This window comes from Cygnus olor, chromosome 1, assembly GCF_009769625.2.
Source record: "Cygnus olor isolate bCygOlo1 chromosome 1, bCygOlo1.pri.v2, whole genome shotgun sequence".
Lineage (NCBI taxonomy): Eukaryota > Metazoa > Chordata > Aves > Anseriformes > Anatidae > Cygnus > Cygnus olor.
Genome location: NC_049169.1, coordinates 11559567 through 11568840, shown reverse-complemented (window position 1 = coordinate 11568840; position 9274 = coordinate 11559567).

The following is a 9274-nucleotide window of genomic DNA, read 5'->3' as shown; positions in this document are numbered from 1 at the left end:
CTTCCCTTCCTTTCCCTCTTCCTTCCCTTCCCTATTTTTTTTTTTGTTTCCCATTACACAAAACTCCTGGAGATAGCTTTCTAAGGATCATGTTTGGGGAGTTTTCTTTACAAGACTGAACATCTCCTCTGACTATTCTTTCTCATTAGAGTTTTCTCTAGTGAATAATTTTAGGTATTTCCTGAGATGCTTTGAGAAAGTTGTGATTTCAGATATGACTTCTCTGAAAACTTCATTGTACTGTTTCTCCTGAGGAGTGGCTACATCTTCTATCAGCAACATAATTTCATGGTGAGGTCTCGAACTTCTTGAACTTACCTGGTTTCTTTCCATTATTATGAACAATATAGAAATGACAAAAAATTTTCATGAACTTTGCTGAAAAGGTGTATGTGTTTAATTTTTTGTAAGCTTTAATGGTAGGGTTTCAGCCATATAGAAACTGTCTATAAACCATGACAGGATAACACTTAGTATTTATTTGCCTATGATTTCTTTGTATAGATATGTACCATGAAAACCAGTGAATTAGTCTGAAGTTTCTGGAGAAGTCATGCACTGTGTCAAAGAGAATATTAAAATTTTATGCATAACAATGTGCTTTTAGGAGCTCTCTTGCAATGATGCACGTAGTTTTGTGCTTGTCTTCAAAGTACATTTTGAACTTTGATCTTGTAATTTCTGAATAAATTGTTAAGTAATTATTTTCATTTGATGTTTCAGATAACTGTCCATGAAATTACTCTTTTAATAGTAACTGGTCTAGAGTTTTGAAACATTTCTAATCTCTAACAGATATTGGACTGTGTAAGGATATGATTTTCTATCCATTAATTTGCCAAGTTAATTGAAAGAATATTCATTTCTGTGGCTTTGAATTTCTCTTCTGTCACATGATACGGCACTATTCCCACTGTGATTTGACAAAAATGAAACAAACAAATAATCAAACAAGCAACAACTTATTTTTCAGTTGTAAGTGAAGTTATGCTTTCCAAGCTTTATTTACTGTTACTGCTGCAGGATGTTGACCTTTCAGTTTACAGAATGGTGCTAACAGAAGCTGCTAAAATAACATTACTCTGTAATGTGGCAAGATACATCTGAATATACGTCCCTACGTTCCTTAGGAGCCCTCTGACTAAGTAGCCACTTATCCTTTACCGCTCAGAAAAAGAAAAAAAAAAAAAAAAAAGACTATCTGCCAGCACAACCCTGCAACTTTTCAGTTCCCATTGATTTTTGGCTGTTGCTTATTTCCCACAAAGACCCTGCATAAATGGATCAGACAGACGCAGTAAAAGTTGTTCTCTTTAGAAGTGGACTCTATTGTGTCCGGAAAATCTTGAACTTTTCTGGGACATCACAAAGTGTGGGGAAGGGGTTATACTATTATTAGTTTTTTTTAGGAGCTTTCAGAAAACTGAGACAGTGACAGCTGGGCACCTCTGATATGATTCTTATCTTTTGGCAGTTCATAGTATTATTTGACAGCACTCCTACACACACACACACACACACAAAAGAAAAAAAAAAAGTGATCAACATGACATTTATAGTTTGAAAGAACTTATTCCTGTGACCTCTATCTATAATGCAAGCAAGAAATCCAGGTCAGGAAATCCAAATATGAAATGATCCAGAAGGAAATATTAGCAGTGTGTTTGCCAAAGCTGAAAAATAGGAGTCTTGTCCTGACCTTTGAATTCATATTATAATGTTATTATTTTACTGGCTCTAGCAATTTATTCCAAATCTGCTCTGTATCAGAGTACCTTCTGTGTACGTTCTGTTACTAAAGGAACAAGAACACCAATGAGGCTGCAGAGGCCCACAGTACTGAAGCAGAGCAACAGAGTGTACTTTAATTATCCTTAACATGCGTATATATATGTAATAAACACAGAGTACTCATTTGCATCTTTTCTCCCTCATGCTTTCTAACTGTAAGAGTCAATATGGAATTAAATCCAGCTGGCGACGGGTCATGAGTGGTGCTCCCAGGGAGTATTGGGGCCCATCCTCTTTAATATCTTTATTGATGAATTAGAGGGAATGAATGCACCCTCAGTAAGTTTGCAGATGACAGCAAGTTGCGGGAAGTATCAATCTGCCTGAGGGTATGGAAGGCCTTGCAGAAGGATCTGGACAGGATGGGTCGATGGGCAGAGGCCAATGGGATGAGGTTCAATGTGGCTAAGTTCTGGATCCTGCATTTTGGTCACAACAACCCCATGCAACACTACAGGCTGGGGAGGAGTGGCTGAAAAGCTGTGCAGAGGAAAAGGATCTGGGGGTGCTGATTGATGTTCACCTGAACATGAGCTGGCAGTGATGCCCAGGTGGCCAAGAAGGCCAATGGCATCCTGGCTTGTATCAGGAACAGTGTAGCCAGCAGGATCAGGGAGGTGATCATCCCCCTGTACTCAGCTCTGTTGAGGCCGCACCCCGAGTACTGTGTTCAGTTTTGGGCCCCTCGGTACAAGAAGGACATCGAGGCCCTAGAGCATGTCCAGAGAAGAGCTAAGAGGGAGGTGATGGAGTCACTATTCCAGGGGGTGTTTAAGGAGAGGTTGGACATGGTGCTTAGGGACATGGTTTAGTGGGTGATATTGGTGGTCGGGGGATGGTTGGACCAGATGATCTTGGAGATCTTTTCCAACCTTAATGATTCTATGATTCTATGATTCTAACTTTGAGAAATGTATTACCCTCTAGATGGATTGAATAAGGGGGCACAAATTCAGATTGTAATTTCTTTACTGCTTAGCATTTCGTTCTTTGTAGTAGTAAACTATTGCTATCCCGTGGTCTCACTGATAGTATTTGAGAGGAGCAGTCACTCTGGTATCCCTGTTTTTCCTACAGCTATAGCTCAGACAAAACTCAGGCATGTTACTGGAGCACAGGTCCTTTCCCTGATTGCTCAGTGATTAGTTTCCACTTCATGCTTACTTAAAAATGTGATTATCCTTCAAGATGCAGGAAAGCTGTAATTTAGAGGCAGTTCAAAACTGTAGTGAAACAATGGGGACAAAGTGTTTGTACAAATATTGGCACGTTGTTCCCAGCAGCACTACACAAAATGCAGCTGGCTGGATGGCAGTTCTGTGCTGCTCTGAGGGGCACAGTTAGAGACTTCTTGAAGAAAACCTGTATCTACCAAATACTGAAAATAAAACAAGCTGTTTTAATGACTACAACAACCACTTCTGTTTTCTTTAAAGACAGTACCACTTTGTGAGAAGAATTTCAGACAAGAGTTCCTTTAACATAATTCTTATTTTAGATTAAAATGTGATCTTGTAATTGCTGAATAACACATTTCAAAACCTCTGACTCAGCAGTAAATTCATGTTTCTTTCTCCACAGTTCTTCCTGCAAACAGTAGTACTTACTGGCTATAACCCACTGCAGCCAGGGGAAAATTTAGGGGCAAATCTCAATCTCTGTGTCTATGGACAGCCTTTCCTAATTGCAGGAAGTCACAGAAGAAGGTTATCATGCTTGGAGGACTGAAGAACTGTAATTTTTAAATTGGCACATTTGTTACTAAATCAGTCACTCAAGAAAATTTGATTTAGGGTATTTCAGTCCATGTAGCAGCACTGAATCATTTCTACCCTTTATAATGCAAAGGGTTCTTCCTGGTTGTGTCCCACTACTGCCAACAAAACATCCAAAGACAAACCTCTGAGTACTCTTGTCTATACATGTCACTTTGCAAGGCAAGCAGTGCACTGGATTAATAATTTAGAGGAACTGCTATGTTGTTCATAACAACTGATAATTTTCTGCTGTAATGAAACACTGGGAAAATGCTGATTATATAAAATGAAATGCTCTCCACTCAGCTAGCAAGTAGGTGAGTGGCTGGGCTTGCTGAGCAGGGGGTGTTCAGGCTGTTCAACTTGCTGACTGCCCTTCTCTCAGCCTAGCTTTTATTTGCAGCAGTTCCTGTCCATTTCACCTACAGGAGATTTTATTATTTTATTTTATTTTATTTTATTTTATTTTATTTTATTTTATTTTATTTTATTTTATTATTTTATTTTATTTTATTTTCAGAAATTTACTATATATACATATTAATTTTATGTATGTATATTTGAGCAAAAATTTTGAGCAAAAATCTTTTTTTTCAGTATCATGTTAAATAAACCATAAAATTCCATACCATACATGTGGTAGTTGACAAAAAATAACATACCAGTTTCTTTCCTTTTTGTTCTTGATGAATATAAAACATATTTCACACACATTACTGGGCAGATACACACTATATGACTCTCATAAAATATTCAATAAAATAATATAAATAATGTTTTTCCTCATAAATGATTTCACTTATCTTTCCTTGATCAATAATGAAATGTCATTTATATGATTAAGCAATAAATGTTATGTAAAAATAACAAGCAGTATTCCAAGTGCACCTTATTCCGTGCCAGTTCTACTATTTATGATAAGCTTAGTTAAATATTAAAAAGGACTTGTTTGAAATTCTCATTGCTAGGTTATTTTTTCTGACCTGAGTTAAAACACAGCAACAGCTAACATGTTCTCTTTTCCACTGCAGAATTTAAAAATGCCTATTTTGTCTTCATGCAACAGTGTTTAGTGTAACCACAATCAAAACAAAGGCTGATCAATTTTTTTTTTTTTTTTTTTTTAATAGACACTTCCCATGTCACCTCTGTGGGGTGTGTAGGGGTGACTGGTTTCACAGCAAAGCATGGAGTTTGAAGATTTGTCATTGATTATGGTACCAACTCTCTGGGCTTTGGACCAAGAGATCGTGATAGAAGCTGAGGCACCCTGGCAAGACTGAGCTGTGATTAACCAACCAGCTGACCCTGCCATGTTGCAAGACAATTCAATATGACTGCTCAGCACAGTAATGTAGGCTTCACTAAAATATATTTGGATTTCACTAAAACTTTTGTATCTTTAAATGTAAATTGCTGGATTGGAGTAGAAGTGAAAGTGAGTAGCATGTGGAGTTGGCATTTCTTTGGCTATAAACCAGCACTGAAGCACACTGCTGAAGGTGCATTAGTGAATGATAATTGGTGCAGTTTGGGGCCATCTCACTCAAGAAACTGGAGAGAATCCATCCAACTGCTAAAATGATTAGCAGCCTAGAGAATATGACTTGCGAGGAGAGATTGAGGGCTTTTTTAATCTAGCAAAGAGGAGGCTAACAGGCAATATAACAACAGCTTAAAACTACTAGAGTGAATTGTAAAGCAAATGCCAAACTTTTCTTGATGGTGGCAGATGGTATAACGAGAGAAAAGAGCCACCGGGTGAATATTTTCAAACACTAGGAAAAGCTTCTTAGTGGGGGGTGGGATAATGCAGCACTGTGTGACCCTGTGGAGACTCTCTCCTTGGTGATTTTCAAGGCATGGCTAGTCAAAGCCACAAGTGATGTAAAATAACACTGGTTAAACTCTTGCTTCAAGCAGGAAGTTGGACCTGAGGCCTCCAGACACGCCCCTTCCAGCTAACATTCTGTGATTAGCTTTTGTTGTAGATCTAAATTCTGTTCAAATTTAGGTGAAAGCATTTTTACTTAGTTTATCTAACAACTTTACCAGTGAAGAAAAGGAGTAGGCAGTATCCTCTGGCTTGCATCTAACATCATCTTGCTACCATCTTACTCATTTTGCAACATGATCTGAAAACACACTATATACTACACTCAAATGCATGCAACAGATAGTAGTGAGAAGGTACTATAAGTTCATAGCTATTTTGAGCTCGTCATAAAACAGCATTGGGAACCTCTTCTTATTTCAGTCTATGACAGCTCTACGTGCCTGATGTTTGTGATAAAAAATAAAGTCCGAGATGCACTAGATAGAGTGATATGATTATGATTTTTTCTGCTTGTTGCCAGTAAACAGATATTGAGCCATACACTTCATGATCAAGCAACACAATTAAGTATGGTTAAGTAGTACCTGTTGCCCAAATCTCTTCTGTGTCTAAGTAACCCTGTATGTTCTGTCAAAGCTATGAATGAAAAATGTTTCTCATCTGGTATCATGCCACTGTAGTTAACAAGGTGGGCAGTATTGCCAGTAATAATTAAGCTAAAATGAGCTTACAATATATAAAATTAGCAACTCAACCCTGTTCTCTATGTCAGTCTCTTTTTTAAGCTTTATTGTAAGTTCTCTAACTTACACTCCCAGTTATTTGACTTCATTTTAAATTTTATTATAAAACTTTGTGCTGTGCAGACAACACAGTTTACTTGGACAACAAAAAAATACAGTTTATTTTTACTATATCAAACTTTGACTCAGGCTTATGTAATTGCATTTCATCTGATTAATTGTTGCTGAGTTACTGAAATCCCAAATTCCAACAGATTTAACAGATTATTATTATTATTGTTTTTTAGCAACCACATGGTGATACCTTGGATATTTTCAGATCCGATACTTAGCTTGGAAAAAAGATGCTGCCCTTAATATGAGCTGTGATAGATCTACAGTTTGATCAATAATGAGCGATGAAGTCATGTTTAAAATGAACTGTCAGAACATGGGTAACCTTCGAGCAGACTTCTAGAAACCCCATAATGGTTCTGCTTGACACTGAGGAAACCCTATAAGTATCTGTGTTATCTTTCAAACCTGCCTGTAAGGATGGAGTTAAATTGCCTGTTCAGCTGTTTGAGGCCATGCTTAGATATTTGGCGTAAACATTAGATATGCATTTACAGTAATTAAGTAGCACCTATACTCCTACCATCCTATGTGCTCCCCCTGTTTCATTTGTACGGCTTCATGGTTCACTGTATTAGGGATCGTGTCTATCTGGAAAATAAAAACAGGAGTAAATGTTTTGTTTTTAATGCCACCACGGAAGGAATAGATCAAGAGCTGAGACCAGTTACCTGCTGATAGATAAGAAATGCTTAAAATAACACAATCAGTGAAGGAATGAATGTTCAGGTCTTCTTTCTGTATGTATGTTCTGCAATGGATTTCCATTCAAAGAGAGACTTTGAGGCCCTCCTCCCCCTGCAGAAGCCTTTTGCTGCCCAGTTAAAGCTCATTTTTCAGTTCTGAATTGCAACAGTCAGTATGCTGAACAGCTGTTGAAGGGACACTCATCACTCAGGAATGGTGTTCAAGCTGACCATCTGACGTAAACAGTCTTACCACTTAATTAACAAATGCATGGCCATCACCATCTAAATGGTTGTAACACACGACTGGATTTAACCACTTGCCTCTGAGACTGATCCTTCATGCCATGGCCTACTTATGCCTGTCATTCCTTAGACTTTGTATTTAGAAGTTAACAATCTTAATATATTCCCTTCAAATAAACTGTTTGTTTTTAAAAGCTCTTAGAATTTCTCTACTGAACCGTCAGCTGAATATATGATGACACTAATTAATTAGGCAGGCTCTTTTTAAAGATCTCACAGTAGGTTACAAAAGCTTTTAAGAAATTCATCCTTAGAACATTACTGTGTTTTGGGGGAGAGCTTTTCCTTTTCCTTTTTTTCCTTTTCCTTTTCCTTTTCCTTTTCCTTTTCCTTTTCCTTTTCCTTTTCCTTTTCCTTTTCCTTTTCCTTTTCCTTTTCCTTTTCCTTTTCCTCTTTTCCTTTTCCTCTTTTCCTTTTTTTTTTCTTTTTTTTTCTTCTTCTTAAGAATATTAAACTTTCAGAATAAATCCCTTGTCCAAAACCAAGAGAAAACTTCTTACTGAGTCCAAATTTAGAGTTCCACTGGAAGCAATGAGCATAACTGTTTGGTGTTTGTATCAATAAAAATAATAATAATATTTATTATTATTATTATTTTATATATATATAAAAAAAGCTTTCCCAGAGATCTTAATTGAACTGACTTCAATATGTGGGTGGAACTTATTCAAAAACTAGATGCTTAAAGACGTGCAGAAATTCATTTAAGTCTTTCTCTGAGGGCTGTAGTCTTGCTTTGTGAATAAAGAAAACTCTAGAATTATGCAATGCACAAAGCTGTAGGATTACACAAAGAACAACAAAGGTAATCCTTTCTTAGGGTGATTCTTTCATCAAGCCCTGAGTTCAGAAGAGTTTTGAGTGAATACGTAACTGTATATTGGGAGTGTGTTCCTTCTAAAACACAACACTGGCTGCAAGGTGATCTTCTGCAAATGTGTGTTTACGGATTTATAAAGGTTTAACTTCCTTGTACACTGTCAGCAATGTAGTGTAGGACAAATTTTCTGGACATGCAAACACTTATATATCTCCTGAAATGAGATGCATTTTCTTTGGTTAAACAAGAACACTGACTGGGGTGTGTGGTCTCCTAAAATATTTCTTATATTTTGCTCTGCTCTGTAGCCTATGGCATGACTACCATAGCCAAGGAATGTACCTAGTAGCCACATGCATATGTTATTTGGGAAGCTGTGCTTCTTTTACTGTTATACAAACAAAACTAGTTATGTTTGGTGAGAGCAGTCACCCTGAAATGAACACTACTCCACGTTACTTAGCCCTTATTCAGAACTGAAATATATGAAATGTGGCCTCAACCAGCTATAGGAAGCGAGATGGGATTTATTCCTTCCATGGGAAGAGCTCCCAGACCTAAGACTGAACAACTGAGGAAAGGAGGAGACATTGAGGTAAAGTGAAGGGGTCTTGCAGATCTCTATTTCACCACTATTTCATTCAGCCAAAGCTCAGATATGACAGTGTATAGCTCTAAGTTCTACTTAGTTTTACTTAGTTCTCATACATGTTTGCTTGAGGGTGGGAAAGAAGCAAGAAAGTAGGAAGAAGTAATAGTGGATAAGTGTTAGTTCACTGGGGGGATACAGTGAGAACTTTAAACCACAGTAACCAACTATCATAATTTTATCTGAAGGAAACCAAACCAACAGAATAACTACTCTTCACCTTTGAGAGGATTATAAATACTATAGTAAAAAGAATCAGGGTAAAAAATTCTACTGAACTACAGTAATGATCTGAAATTTTAAAAAGTCAATATAGTGTAATATTGATGAAGGAGAATTTAAATATCACAGTATGACTCCACAATCTGAGTTTTTTGTGACAACAACCTGAGGAAGTTAAAAAATATTCCAGGATGTTTTAAAAATGAGGTTGTATTACAAAGAAAAAAAATATATTATATATGCCATTATATACGTATATATATAAAATATATATATATTTAGGTAGTGTTAGAGAAGCTATAAGACTGTAAACAGGATAAGAACAACCAAGACAAACTGGAGAAAGTCC